The sequence below is a fragment of the Atheta coriaria genome, unplaced genomic scaffold (genome assembly GCF_025399875.1).
Source record: "Atheta coriaria isolate IRGN ID8LTWV9N9 unplaced genomic scaffold, Caltech_Dcor_3.1 hic_scaffold_5_pilon, whole genome shotgun sequence".
In the NCBI taxonomy this organism is placed as follows: Eukaryota; Metazoa; Arthropoda; class Insecta; order Coleoptera; family Staphylinidae; genus Dalotia; species Dalotia coriaria.
This window is the reverse complement of record NW_027045447.1, coordinates 8,086,965-8,102,772: the sequence shown is the minus strand read 5'-3', so window position 1 is coordinate 8,102,772 and position 15,808 is coordinate 8,086,965. Positions and strand designations below refer to the sequence as shown.

The following is a 15,808-nucleotide window of genomic DNA, read 5'->3' as shown; positions in this document are numbered from 1 at the left end:
GATAAACAATAATTTCGTGCCTTGGCAGTAAAGTCAAAGTTTTATAAAACATTAATAAATTAGTTTTTCTGTTATTAATAACGATTTAAAACAAAATTAACCTTAAATGTTACAATTTACATGACAATAAATTATTAAATGCATAGACAATAAAGTAATATTTAAATACACTAAATATTAATAAAAATAACAGTTTTTTTTAAATTAATATACTCACCATTTATAAAAATTAACTTTTTATAAATAATTAATCCAAAAAACAAAAAATTAGTGCCTAGGCAATATTTATGAACCAATTTCTGATTCTTAGCATATTCTGAAGTGATTTAAAAACTTAAAACAATCTAAATAATAATTCAATTGTTTTAATTACAGTGAGTTCCAGTGATTATTATTTTTACCATTCCCAGACGATTTTTTGCACGCGCAGAAAATTATGACTCTGCACCGTCTGCATATTAATTCCCTCCTCAGCGGCAGTCGAAGTAGAATTGAATTTCCCAATCGCAAAAGGAACAAAAGCCCTTATTCGAACATCGAACATCGGGATGCGGGAACGCCGCATCGACGTCGTGGCGCGCATTCGAGCGCGATTGCATTTTAATTAAATTAAAATAAAACCGCGCAAAAAACCCGGAGCGGCGAGCATTCCAAGACTCGCCGAAAGATTCGTCGTAGACTTTCACCGCGAGGAGGTAAAATATCACCGGGCGACTGCGGGTAATTGATTTGCACTACGTGCATCCCAAACAACAAATTTAACCAGTATTCGAACATCTTAAAGCTTATTTGTATGCGGTTAACATAACCACAAAACAAAGCTATTTTCATTCTTAAATCGTGATAAAAGTTTAAGATTTTTGAAAAAATCAATTTTTTTAATTCAAATTTTATTTTTTTATTGACATAACCTCAAGACAAAACTTTTCTCTTTTTAAATTGCAATAAAATTTTTAGGTTTTTTAAAAAATTAAATATTTTCAATTAAAATTTTATTTTCTTATTGACATAACCTCAAAACAAAGCTTTTCTCTTCTTATATTGCAATAAAAATTTTAGGTTTTTAAGAAAATAAAATATTTTTAATCAAAATTTTATTTTCTTATTGACATAACCTCAAAACAAAGCTTTTCTCTTCTTATATTATAATAAAATTTTTAGTTTTTCAAAAAATAGAATTTCTTTGATTTAAATATATTTTTTTGGATGAACACTCAATAATAAAGATAAAAAGGTCTAGTTTATCGTTTGAAATTCCGGTTTCCAAGGCGTATTTAAGGGTGAATTCGGCGCCTTTGCTCCATTAGTTTCCTTCCATCCTTCAACCTTTCAATATTTCGTGCGTTCGCGGACGCTTCAACCCCGGTTTTATTATATTTGCTTCTTTTGCTCCTGCCGGTTCCTTTGGCGCTTCTTCGTATGCAGCTAGGCGTTGATGATGTGATACATAAAGATCCGAATAATTCGGCGGCGCCCTTTGCGTGCGTTTCGCGCGCGATGGGCGAAATTTACATGATCGATATGGGCACGAATCGGAAATATATATGGAGATATATATAGCGGCGCGAGCAAATAAGGGCTCGTCTTATTTTTATTCTCATGAAGCGCTTTTCTTTCTCGCGACGAAATCCACCCTTCGAGAATGAAGGCGAATCTATTTGAGCGGAGGGAACTAGCAGAAACCCGATTGAATTCTTTTTTCGTTTTCGGTTTTATACGCGAAAAATTCTTTGTTCTTGGTTGCGAATAATGTATATGAGTTTCTGTTTTCATAATTATATTTGCTCAACATTCGAATTGGAGATATCTTCAAACAGAAAGTAGTGGGCAAACATTTAGGCATGCAAATCGGGATAAAAAGATTCAGTATGGTTAGGAAACTTAATTTAATATAGGTTATGATATGTTTGGTTAGTTTAAAGGTGTATGTTAAGTTGCCTACCTTATTTTTATTTAATTTTATTAAAACTAAGTTTAAACACAATTTTTATATGCGCAAATAGAGATAAAAGAGGTTTAGTCAAAAGTTACGCAAATCTAACCTAAAAAACTTTAAAAGTTAGATAACTTAGGTCACTGTAACGCTGTATGTTAAGTTGCCTACATACTTCTGGCGTTGGAATAAGCAAATTTTGACAGAGTTTAAATCGAGCGCGTCCTCGCAATGCCCTCCAACTAGAGCTAACGAGAGGCGAATTATTTATAATTCATAGCGCTATTATTCGGGCGGGCGCGCGCCGCCGCCGAAATTTGCAATTCCGGCGCGGCGGCATTATGAAAGCGCCATTAACGGATTACGCCGCAAACGAATTCGCATTTATTTATTCGCGCCTCGTAATCATAAACCGCACACGCGCGTTCTTCCCACCCCCTTGGTTTGACGCCCGCCAACCGCCGCGATCGCTCGCTTTAATCGCGCGCTCGCCGGCGGTAATTTCTAATTGTAATTATTGCTAATAACGCGCGCTTCGTGCGTTTTCATCAACCTCAACGAGATGCCAATTGCATTGTGAGTCATTTTTTCACGCGCAAAACTAATTAAACAATTCGCTTATTTCATTTATTTCGTTATTCCGATGCGTGTTTGATATTTCAAATTGCGGTTATAAAAAATTCATCAAATATTTAATATAAATTTATTAATTTAAATTCATTTTCAATAAAAAATGAAAAAAATGGCAAAAAATTAAAAAAATTAAAACTTAGTTTGTAACTCAGATAAAAATCCATGTAATAATTTATTTTTAGTAAAACTAAACAAGAATAGTTTTCAGCACGGTGAATTCCTGCGATTCCTGCAATAGTCACGCTTCCCTCGACGTTTCTTGCAGGTATAAATTGCAGATGTAAAATAATACCGCAACTGAAAGAATATTGCCACCTTTACCATCGTCCTGCACCCGTACGGTCCGTCCTAATGCTCCTGCTGCAATTGCAAGCACATTCGGAAAAGACGTGACAATTATACGAGATTTCCTCTTCCGCGCGCTCTCATTTTTTTGCGCTCGGCGCGGTGCGCGCGAAGCGACTTTGACGATTCAACGACTTTTCCAACCCTCCGGGCATATTCCCGTGTATTACACGCAGGCAGCGCTTGCGAACGATATTGCGCCAGTTAGGGGTGCGATATTACGAGATAGTATCAGCAGTATTCGATATTACGAGCGATATAACACTTTCGAAATGCTCGATTGCCGCGCAACGCGCGCGTAATCCAGTAAAATCGTCCCGAAAACCGATCGTATAAATGCAATAAGTGCGAGGTCCACTTCGCTATGAGTCGGGAAATTGTCAGGACAATCAAATATCTGCTAGTAAAGCATGTGAACTTCGTTTGGTGGGAAATTTTACATTGTTTTAGGCAGTTCTTTACGTTTATTTAATTAAAAATCATAAAATTATGTATATTTGGTTGCCTATGTTAAATAATTGACACACTTATTGTATGCAACCAACAAAACAAATATTTTAGTTAATATTAATTTTAACAGTGTTTTTGATAATTAAGTTAACTTTTTTTGTTGTCACCAAATTTTGAGGATGTCCAGTTGAACAATCACAACCCAAAAGCCCGAAAAACAATATGTTTTCAAGTGGTTTCGACTCATTTCCCTTCGTTTCCGCTCGTCCTTTTGCCATTTCAACGTTTGTGCGCTTTCCAAAGCGTTGCACGTTTGCATTTTAATTTTCAATATTCACCTTTTTTAATTTCATTTTGCGCGAGCGGCGACCGACAAACGGTGAGTGCCGGCGCTTTGCATATCTATTTGTTTTTATTAGTTTTTGGAGCGGCGGCGGCGGCGGCATGCGCGCAAATTGCCACCCTTAAAACTAGCCGTCCCTGGGCTCGTTAACGTGCCGCCGCACTTGTCGGCACGCACGGATGGGCGGCACGCAGGACGAAATTAAATTTTCATTAAAAGGTAACTCTTTCGCGATGTGCACCGTTTGCACATCACACTTCGCCTCACACCGTACGGCAATTAATTTTTTAAACGTTTTTGGGCAAAAAATCACATAATTGATGCAAAAAATGCAAAATATTATGAAAATATAATTTATAGTGCAAAAGATAGGTTATGTATATACGCGCATGCGCAGTATGATTATGGGCGGAGCAAATTTTACATAAAATACATTTTATTACCATTAAATAAAATATTTTTACAGAAAAATCCCAAGAAAAGTTATTGTAACTAATTAATATCTACAAAATAAAAAAAGTTGTTTTAAGAAAAGCTCCTCGTGGAAAATTGCAGTGAAAGTAATGAAACCTTCAAAGTAACAGACCATAATGATAGGTATCAGCAATGTTCTATATACAGAGTGTTTTAAACCTAATTAAATGAAAATTTTATGGCATTTTGATGATTTTTCCGTGACACTCTGTATAAAATAATCTCCGATAAAAAATCTTCGATGCTCGGTGCGACTATGGCAACTCTTAAGTCAACGTCGATTCGGCCGTAACTCCCTTTTAATTTAACATCGCCGCATCGTGCGCTGCAACCGTGGGGCGGTTTGTGGACGCACCGAGCGTAACACGGTAATTTGCCGCATCGATCTCGTCCCGGCGGCGGCCGCCCGAGCGTATCCGCGCATTTATCTATCCATCTATCTATCGCAGGCGTCGCCGCTTATAATCGGCTTCTGCAGGTCTAATTTGTTACCTTTCGGACCACCATTCTCCCGCCGCCCATTATTTCTGGCACCGACACCCTCGATACCTTTGTTACCGTTTTCTTTCTCCATCCAGGCGCAGGAAGGAAGCGTGTAAGGGACGTAGAGGACTAAAAGTCACGCTGGAAACTGTTAAAATGTTATATTAGAAGACGTTAGTTAACGCCCCGAGCCAATAACAAGCAATAAGTTTCGACTCAGAGCGTCGGAATCCAGGGCGCTCCGGAAAGGAAAGCTCCGAAGGACATTTCGGAAGAGTCTTATGGCGTGGAAGGCACTGGCCCGCTGCGATAATGGCGAATGATGGCAAATTGTGACGACGTTTAATAGTCTTACGTCAAATTTATATCTACTAGATGTTTTTGATACGAAACTACAAGCATTTTTAGGTGTAAATAGTAATTAAACTTTCCGACACTTTTTTCTGAATTCTTTTTGAGTTTAAATCGTGATTTTCGCCAATTAGCATCCCCTTGATGGTGATTAATCACATCCTCATCGCCCGCTTCTTTAATTCCACTCTTGTAACACTCCAGAGCGGCGAATGGCAAATGGCAAAACACCCTCGAGGTCTTTGCCAGGACGCGGGCTTCGCCGGATCTCAAATCCAATAACAATTACGTGAATTTACGTGGAGAATCCTCCAAGAATGCAATGTTACCTGCCGGAATGCGAAGCGTCGAGTGGCGTCGATCGCTTTGTGCAATTATCCGCGCATTCGTCCTCGGCACCGCCACCGGCCGTTGTAAGTGTAATTGTCGTCCTGTCGACTTTTCGCAATTACGAGGTCCGTTCGAAATTTTCGAAATGCGCAAAATTTGTGCACTATTCGAATAGATCAACGTGTAATGCTGGAAAGCAAGCGACACGTCGTAAAATTTTGGTGGAGGACTTATATTGTTTGAACGAGGGAGGATTTTTATGATTGTGATCCTTTTGGATACTCGAGAAGTTTTCTGTAGCTGTAGCAACTCGAAAACTAGATGTTTGAGCACGAATAAGGACATGAAAACGAAGGAGGACAGTGAAATAAAAGTTTTCGGTAGTAGTTTAACTTTGATGAATGTCTTTTTGCTTGTTATCGATTGGGTGATTTATCGGAAGCGATGTATAAGTGTTTTGAATGCTTTAAATGTCATAAAATCCACTTTTACTCACATTTTATTTCTAAAAACAAAAAGAGTTTTGTCAGAATCCTGTGAATGTCATTGAGATGTCATTTGATTGGGCAATATATTGAGTGCTGTGTCAATAGAAGTGCCCCGTGTTCTGGACACCGTACAAGAGAAACGGTAAAAGTGACTCGTACTCAGGGCACCGTCAAGGGCAGCGGTAGAAGTGACTCTTATTCAGGGCATCTCACAAGGGCAGCGGTAGAAGTCACTCGTATTCAGGGCACCGTAAAAGGGTAGCAGTAGAAGTGACTCGTGTTCAGAGCACCGTACAAGAGTAGCGGTAGACGTGACTCATGTTCAGAGCACCGTACAAAGGCAGCGGTAGAAGTGACTCGTGTTCAGGGCACCGTACAAAGGCAGCGGTGGAAATGACTCGTATTCAGGGCACCGTACGTGGAAGAATGTATAACTGACTCCCATTTGCCCATTTTTTCTTATGAATTAAAATTTCATTACTTACACATCCATTTTAATAAGCTTATCTCATAGAAAATATTCCGTACATTAAGAATTTGAAATCTGCTTGTAGATATCTTTTAATAAATAAATGGAATATGGAATTAAATAAAGATGCACTAAAAATCATAAAATCGAATTATTCGGCTTATTTTTATATTTATCGGCAAACGTGGGCACGAGAATAGTTTTGTATACATTGCTGTTATCTGCGATTCGGTGTAAACAACATTTTTATCGCATGTGTCCCGCGCGCTGTCTCCTAGCCGCCGCATCAACTTGCTTACATGCAGCGAAGTCAAGTTTAGTTTAGATCACAGGTATTGTGGCTATTGCAAAGTCGCTCACAAGGTCGCGTCTCATCGACGCGCCGTCTTTGCGCACCTCTTACTTTCTTATCATATACTGTCCCGTCGATGTTTACGCAGTTTCGGCATGCACTATCGGTGGATTGCAGCCAGTTTCGTGCCGGTCGCTGGTTAATCGAGTCGTGTTTTGTGAGACTTATATCGTTTATTCGGACTTCAATTTTCTAAATTTGTGTTATACTCGACGATCAATCGACTATTTATTTGTACTTTGCTACTATAGTAATTTGTTTAATGTTCGAAAATGCCGGTTTTTGATCGCGTTACAAGTTACGTAATAGGGGATTTGATAACATTCTTTACTCGGCGTTGTGATTGGTGTCGGTTACTAAATTAAATGGATGCACATTTGAACTTGAGTGTTATAGTTAAGCAAATACAAATCATGTTAAAAATGAAAAGAATTGTTGGTAAGTGAATTAAAAATGTAACAAATATGTTGTAAATTATTTATTTGTTTATTAAAGTTTAATTTTTGTTTATTTTAGCACCAGATTTTTTTGCCAAGTCACCATCGAACACCAATTTGAAGTTTTATACTCTCAGGTAAGTGTTCAGTTTGTCTATGAACATCTCTATAAGACCTTGGTTGCTTAAGTATTATCTTGATAAACTGGTGAGCGTCGCTTGTTCAAACGTAAATTATAATCTTCATTATTTAACAAATTATGGTCGCTTTATCTAGCCATGGTAGCCGCACACCAGCAACACCCGCCGCTAGTGCCCGCTTTGCCCCTCAGTAGCTTGGCTAGAAGTAGGCAAATAATAGCTACCTACGCGCGGAAAACCAAAGAGGAATTGCCGGCCGGCGGCGGCAAAAGCGTTGGTGGTGGCGTCGGCTCCGTGCTCGAGTAGTTTAAATTGCGACAGATATACACCGTCCGGGTGGCACGAAAGGCTAGCCGCAAGCCATGCATCTTACGTTATGTACTGGCCCCGACTGGTGGCGGCTGCCACCGACCCAGGGGCGGCGGTTGTCGGCGAAAGCAGCTCCGACAAACCAGCGGCGTATTGTTGCTTAATTTATTGCTATTTACTATGCGGTTGTTATCCGGGGCTACAACTATTTCACACCGAAACGTCGAAAATCATGAACACGTTATTTTAAAAGCAATTCAATACGAAATTAAACTCAACACTTCGTATGAAATATTGTTGTGTAAATTGATAAAGAATTCGATTTCCTAATAATTTCCGTCCGGATAACAGGAAACTATTATATAGCGTTAGAGCTTTTCCTGTTAGACTCGCTATTTTCTATTTTCAAGTTGATAAGTTATAAGTTAAAATTGTTGGCGGGAAATTAATAGATTTTTCCTCGTGCTGCTGGCGCTGCTGCGACTGCAGGCTGCAGGAAGAAAATGTGAAAATGCGAAAAGTCTACACGCTGCCGCCTCCGGGAGCAGATTGGCGTGTGAAAAGGTATCAAAGGCGAAAAGCTCGCCTTTATGTGAGTTAATTCTTATATGAAATTGCTTCTTGCGCCGAAACGTGTCACAACTTGTCAGCGACAGCATCAAAATGGATGCATCATACATCCATAGGAAAACCGAACAAAAATCAAACAATAACAATGTATTTTAGTAAATACACGTTATTATTGTTTACTTTTATCTGCAATTATGTTATATCTGTTAATTTTCTCACTTTTATAACTATAACTATAATTGAGTCTCTATAACAACTTTCATCCCTTATTTCACACCTTTTGAGATATATTTTTGGGATAAAAAGTAGTATATTTGCTTTTCCTTAATCAAAAATATCTGTTTACCAAAATTTATCAAAATCGGTTGTTTAGTTTTTGCGTGAAAGCGTAACAAACACACAAATGCAAAATTTTGCCTTCCTCTGTGCTGCCATCTCTCATCATGCCCAATTTTGACTGATTTTTACGACCGTTTTTTCCGTTGCTGAAATGTAGAGTCTAAAAACGTATCGAAAATAAATATAAAACACGTTTCGCCATCAAATGAATAAATAATGAACATTTCGTCAATACTACACGTAATCCACTATATCCTCTCATAAAATGTAAGAATAGAAAGTCCTACGATTTTATTTTTATCTTTTTTACCATTAAAATAATCAAAAATGATTTAAACATGTGTTAAAAATATTTTCTTCAATTATGTTTTTATTTAAATTAATTTCAAACACTCTGTGCGTGTAATCATGCAATTGGCTCACCTAAAATTTGAATATTTAACGAACACCTCTGTGCCGCTCGACCACCTCGACGATAAACACAAAAACGCTCGAAATGTTGATGGCAACGCTGATGACCGGGCCGAAATCGCTAAAAATCGGCTTTACACTACCGCTTCCGGGATTCCATCACTAAATAGCTTATTAAAATCTCGCGGATTGATGATACGGATCGCACTCTCACGCCAGGTGTATTTTCACACAATATTCTAACAAAATTCACACCGATTTCATTAATTAAAATTAAAATTCTAACCAATTATGAATTTTCAACACTTTATACAGGATTTGACATAAATCTCTTTAACATTTAACAAGATTAATAGTACTTTTACTAGTTTTACTTACTGATATGCATGAAATATATATGAATAGATATGTTGAGTGTCGGCGGGAGGTGTGCGGTAGGAATCGCAGGAATGGCATGATTTGCATTTTCCATTTTCGTTGTTTCGCCTGACGCGAGAGCGCTTTGTCGGTTGGTAAATTATTTATAAGTAGTGCGCGAGCGTATAATGCAAGCCGGGTGTGATTTTTGCGTTTTACGTGGAAGCGCGGAAAACGATACACGCTGCCGACGCCACCGCCGCCGTGTTGCCTGCAAGTGGCTGGTGTGGAGGCGGCTGCAAAAGCTCGGCGAGAGATTAAACGTGAGCGCGCTTGTTGGCCGTAATCGGTTGATGTGACTCCAACACCTGTGCATCGACCACCTCCAACCGCCCCCACTGCTAACTCATACTCTCATCTAACTTACAACAGCTAGACATTTCAATTATATTTTTGGATGGTTTACTTTTTTTGATGAAATTTGATAGAAAATTTTATTTTTTTGGTTTTTTAATTTTTTTTTTGTATTTGAGGGCAGAAATTTATTAAAAATTGTTTTTAAATTATTTTCAAAATTTATGATAAAAAAGTAAAGTTTTTGGAAAATTTAGAATAGAAAATTGATTTTTTTTGGTTTCTGATTTCATTTTTTTGTGTTTGAGGGCAGAAATTTATTAAAAGTTGCTTTTAAATGATGTTAAACACGATTATTTCGAAAATTTTTAATAGAAAAGTTAAGTTTTTGGAAAATTTTGAATTGAAAAGTTAAATTTTTTGTTGTTCTTTTTCGAATTTCACATTTTCTCGTGTTTTAAGACAAAATTTTATTAAAAATTGCTTTTGGATAATCTAAAACTCGAATCTTTGGAAATTTTGAATTAAAAACGCTCAATTTTTGGTTTTCCGTTTTTGAATTTCATATTTTTCCGTATTTTAAGTCAAAAATTTCTTTAAAATTTTTTTCTAAATCAAATAATTCCCGATTATTTGAAAAATCCGTAATAGAAAAGTTGTTTTGACGTTTGAATGGATTTCCACGCGTTTTATATTTCTTATTGAAGTGGAAACAAGCGCTGATTACCTGATTCCACCTGCCATAATTGGCAATTTCGACTAGCAGCCGTAAAAAATCAGCGCGCGCACACACTACACACCCAAAATGAAGCATCATCATCATCAATCGAATTGTTCCGATGCGCTGCTCATTAATTGATTGGAACGCGCGCACAATGCACATGCACCGCTGGGTTGGCGGCAGCGGAGGCGGCGTACACGAAGCCGAATCGAATTCATCGGCATAATTAATTGCTCCTGCCGCCGCGGCCGCTTGGCTGTTACACATCACCGGCGAACAATTTAAAACCAGCGCGTGCACTTTTCCATCCCGCACACACGCCGCCCCGCCAACTCTAATTGATATGCGGTAATTAATTATAGAATGTCATTGCGCGCTCATTTATTACGCGCACGCGGAGCGACATCGTTTCAATCAACATTACAACTAATTAGGGCATAATATCGCGGATGTGCACTTTTTCGACGACCTGCGGCTCTGTGTGACGTTTTGCGTGCACACCCAGCATGATAACAATTTCACACTTCGTAGAATCAGCTATTTTATTATGAAATTTTCCAACTTTTGAGCTCGCCGCTCGGCCGGGATGTGCTGCGTTGTTGAAAATTTCCAGGGTGCGCGCGGCGGCAGCGCAATTAAATCCATTGTGCGCGCATTCGACCGTAACGAATGACGGCGGCGCGCTTTTTCGAAAATTTCGCGCAGAATTGCAATTTGGCGCGGGCGGCGTGAAAAACTTGTCCCGCGTGTGACCAAAACCAGAGGGGGTCAGGCCTGGGGGGTGAAATTTACATGGCAGGAGAGTGATAGATTCGGTGCCATTTCACATTTCGCGCGGCCATTTGTTAGTTGCGCATCGTTTTAATAATAACACATTTGTAGCACACCCAATCGACAGGCTAACCTAATTGATGGCGTTTAAATTTAATGAATTATAATTATTCACGCGCCGTGGACAACAAATTTGCTAATTTGTCAATATTAAACATGCATTGTTTGAATTTGCGCTAAAATTCGAAATAAATTGCCTCAGCGTTTAAAATCGTCTCGTTTCTGACAAGACAATTTTAGCGTGAATAGTCGTGAATGTCCCTGCATGCCGTGGAAAATAGAAAACGACCGGCAATCGTCCTGCACGTCGCCGCAGCGCGCGCGTAACAATTCGTAACAGTTCATAATTGAATCTGCCAATGTTCAATTGATCAATGCCGCTGGACGTCGGCCGTCACGTCCGTCCGGAGTGCCGCCTCCACCGCCGCCGCCGTCCCAACGCGCGCCATGCTGCACGTGCACATTCAGCCGGCGCGCGCGTTCAATACGTTCGTTTCCATCAATTGCCGGCGCGCCACCGACGGCTAACGACTGGAAAGCGGAACTGCGGCTCTCCTGCTGCGCGAAGCATGCACAGGTGGCAATCGCAGGAATCGCGCCTAGGATTCGCGGCTCGAATTCGATTTATTGCTTGCAGAACTTGCGTATGGGCGAATGGTCAATGTGTTGCAGATTGTATGTTATCCTGCAGCCGGCTGGATGGTACATCCTGGAAGAGCAAATATACCGTGTGGAAAATTAAATTTTGGTCATATTGGAATAGAAAATTTCATTTTAGCAAAAAAAATTTTTAATATCGGTTAAAATAGTTATTTTTGAACACAAAAAAATTAATGACTTAAATTTATTGTACATTCGGTATAGTTTTGTATATTCTATGGCATTTGCATGCGTACACACACCAAGGAGTGTCCATCGGGACACTCGCCTGTGGCTGCAGCAGGACGGCAGGACCCACCGGGGGAGGGTTGCTCGTTAGGTCATTAGTGCTGCACTATTGACCGTTTTGCGCTTTGACGGCGCCCAATTTATATCGTTAGTTCGGTTAAAATCGCGCCTCTCTACTCCCAGACGACTTGCAACAGGAATTTATCTATTCAGTAGGGGTATTTTTATTTATAATCGCAAAAGAGTTACGTTTTTCTATTGACTATGAAGTAAAGTATGACATAACCAACATTGAAGATGTCATTCATACGCGCATGCGCATCAATTCAAGGATCTCTTCAACTTATGTATAGATACGAGTACAGTTTGTATAGAAATCAAAACACTGTAATTACACTGCAGTCCTCAACCGTATTTTGTGTTTTCATGTTTTCACTGCAATAAAACTGCGCAAAAGAAAAGTAAAGCTCATTACAAAAATTACAGAAATTAAAGAAACAAATGGCGCGACGCATAAGTGCATGCATGACTTGGCGAAACGTAGCTGGGTGAAAAGCCAAAGGAAAAAATTCTATTTCTGCCATAAAAGGAATAAACGAATGGAAAGTTGACGGTTGGAGGTGGTTGGGAGGGCGGCAGGGGCGGCAGAACGAATGGGAATTGCGCGGCCGCGATAGCGAAACGGCATAATTTCTACACAATTAACCATTCGACTCGTTTGTGCAATTAGTCGACGCTTTATTGTCGAACTGCGTTGGGGGCGCACGGTCTCGCACAGCGCCCTCTCGCTCCGGGGAGCGGTCGTCTCTGTTGGCGGCGCGTTCGGCCGAACGAACAGCAATTGCGTTGCGCAAATTCCATTCTCCATAGGCAATTCACTATGAACTATTGTGCTAGTTAATACTGTGTGTTTAAAAAAGCTTTTTGGCGGTGGGTTTTTTGCTCATTACAAGGGCAGTTTTCAAGATAATTACATAAATTTTATGCGTTATTAAAGCCAATTATAATTTACACTATTTTAACTCAAAACAATTTAAATATTTAATTTTTTAAATAAATTACATTAAATTTAAAAATTTTAAAAATTAATTTAATCAATTTAGTGTTAAATAAATATGCAAATTAATGTTTGGTGATATATTTATAAAAAATAAAAATTTAATTTTATCATGAAGAGAACTAAATGTAATACAAAATAAATGCTGATTAAATTACCTGCCTTTTGATACCAAATTTGCCATCAACCCCAGTATAGATGGTGAAAAAAATCAAGAGTCAAGCACAAAAAACACTCGCAGCTTATATGTAAAAAGCGTACGAGCGGAACATAAATAATTGAATTGCAGCGCGTTCCAGGTCGACGTGGCTGGCGCAAAAAAAAAACGCGAACGCTGTACACGGTTACACCACTCCCGACCAAACCGCCCCGCCGCCTGCCTGCCATTCCCAAGCGCGCCGGATTCAACTTTATTCCACGTCGAGAGCGTGCGCTACTGCTGAAACTAGAGCGAATTCGTCTCGTTCCGTTTCGATTTAGCCGTTTTTACCATTTTGCCATTTCGTTTAACGCGCGCGGTACATGCGCGACGACCCCCGAAATCGATTTATGTTTAATTACGTATCATTTTTTACGCGCCGCGCTGCTTTTTTCCTGCATGCAGTACGCCGGGACAGATCATCGAAGCCCCGCAGTCTATTGTGACGGCGATGCATTAAGTGCATTAGGCGGATATATTGGCTCTATTAGGGCTTCGCCGAAATGATTCCAATCAACGGGAGAATGAGACGAATCAGCTCGAGTAGAAAATTACGTTCAAAACAACGTAACTTATAAATCCGCATAAATAAAGCATAGGAGAGTTAGTTACATCAATTATAACTCAAGAACGGCTGGACAGATTTTGATGACTTATGATTTTTGGATTTATCGCCTTCTGGAATAGGAGAATAACTATTAAAATGTTAAAATTATTGTTTTAAGAGGGTTAAATAAGGGATGAAAGTTAGTATAGACGTTTAATCAAAGTTATAGTTAAATTATTCAATCCCAGATGGCGCTAAAGTGCATTACTAGCATTTTCAGTTCTTAAAAAGAAGAAAATATAGATTAATTAAATTTTTCCTAAAAACTATTCAGCAAAAGCTAATAATTTAATAAAACCTGTTTTTTCCTAATTTTTCTTATTTTGAGTAAAAATATTCTAGTTGGTTAACTCCTGTTGGCTAAATCGAATCAAGTCAAAATCCAATCAGGACTAATCAAAGTCCTGAATTAGTATGTGCGACATGGTTCGTCACTGTCCTCGTCGTGACGGGATAACGCCGCGTCGAGAGTCAAGAGGGTGTAACACGTTTTGCTCCTGTTCCAACTCCAACAACACCCACACTCTCCCATTCACACACAGAGAGTGGAGAACTAGTTGCCCGCTAGTTGCGCGCTCGTCCCGCGCTCAATAACCGGACTTATTGCCTGTGACGGTGTCGCGAATTAATCTAATCAACTATTTAACCTTACATACGCGCACACGCCCCCGACATTACCAGCGCGCAGGACGTGCAGGTCACTGGCAGAGTCCCCGAAGTCCTTAGTGGTCGGGCAGCAGTCTCGTTACGAGGAGTTGGATCGGGAGCAGGGTTAGAAATATCGCCGTGTGTACTACGCCTACACTAATTACTAATACATTCTAGTTTGTTGTGGAGTACGAATATCTTGTGTTGTTGAATTGTAGCGATATTGATGATGAACGCTTTGATGGTTTTGTAATTTTGGATTTATGCGCCACATCTTAGGAAATATCATTTGCTTAGAGGTTCTTGTGATCATTGAATCGAGTTTCGCGGGATATTAATTTCAGTTTAGTGATGGTAGCAAAATAATTGATACAATTATTGTATAAGTAGCTTTAGACTGCGATTTTCTCTTCAATTTTAACAAAAAATATAATTTATTCTAATTTTCTTGATTCTAGGTCTGAATACGTGTCGTATGTATTGATGAGATATGCAATTTGATTTTAAACAAATGAGAAATTCGAACGATGCACTTTAACGCCATCTAGGATTGAAATATTTAACTATAACTACGAATTATTCTCTATGCCAACTTCCATCCCTTACTTAACACCTTTCGAGTCATAACTTTCAATATTTTAATTGTTATTTTGCTATTCAAGACCAAGACGAATACTACTAATCGCGGAACATCAAAATCTGTGCAGCAGTTTTTGAGGTATAAATGCTCTAACTAACCCAACGTTATTTTTACATTCTGGTGAAAATATTCACTTGCACGATGCGCAGTTGATTCTAATTCATTGTTATCCACTCTTGGTATGTAATATTCTCTTATATTGAAATCTGGAAAATTGAAAAAGTAAAAACCACTTGTTTTATATCTGAAAATAACATGTGGTTCTTACACAAACAATTTATTTTTCCTTTTTTCTTTTTTTGTTACTTTAATCCAATTGATCTAAATTGACACGTGACACACGCAGCAACTTTTTTAAATCTTTTCCAAGAATTTAAACTCGAAATAAATTGAACAAAACAATTTACTCTTCCTTCACAGAAAAAAAAACTTACAAAACTAGTTACAATTCCTGTTATCATTTAAATTATAAACTAAATATATTATCCCGAATAAACAACAACACAAGAACGTACTTATATAATCTACAACTTGAGTTTAAATTGAAATAGAAACGAGCGACTGCGTTTTTTCCCTGAGCCGGGAGAAGAGAGCGAGTTCGGTTTGGTTTGCATTTGTGGAAATCCAAACTTAAATTTAAAAATTAAAA

At 38.7% G+C, this 15,808-nt stretch overlaps 1 protein-coding gene and 1 long non-coding RNA gene across 2 annotated transcripts in view; one reads left to right on the top strand and one right to left on the bottom strand.

Moving 5' to 3' along the window:
- Ten-m (teneurin transmembrane protein Ten-m) overlaps positions 1–13,484 on the bottom strand; it is a 196,895-nt gene extending 183,411 nt beyond the window's left edge. Inside the window, exon 1 of the mRNA XM_065303818.1 lies at positions 13,224–13,484. The gene's annotated coding sequence lies outside the window, so the exon portion shown is untranslated. The remainder of the gene's footprint in view (positions 1–13,223) is intronic.
- Positions 6,651–7,507, top strand: LOC135792988 (uncharacterized). The gene is made up of 3 exons (XR_010548507.1): positions 6,651–7,089; positions 7,168–7,225; positions 7,365–7,507. It is a non-coding gene; the product is annotated as an uncharacterized lncRNA (long non-coding RNA).
- Positions 13,485–15,808: the final 2,324 nt, after the last annotated feature.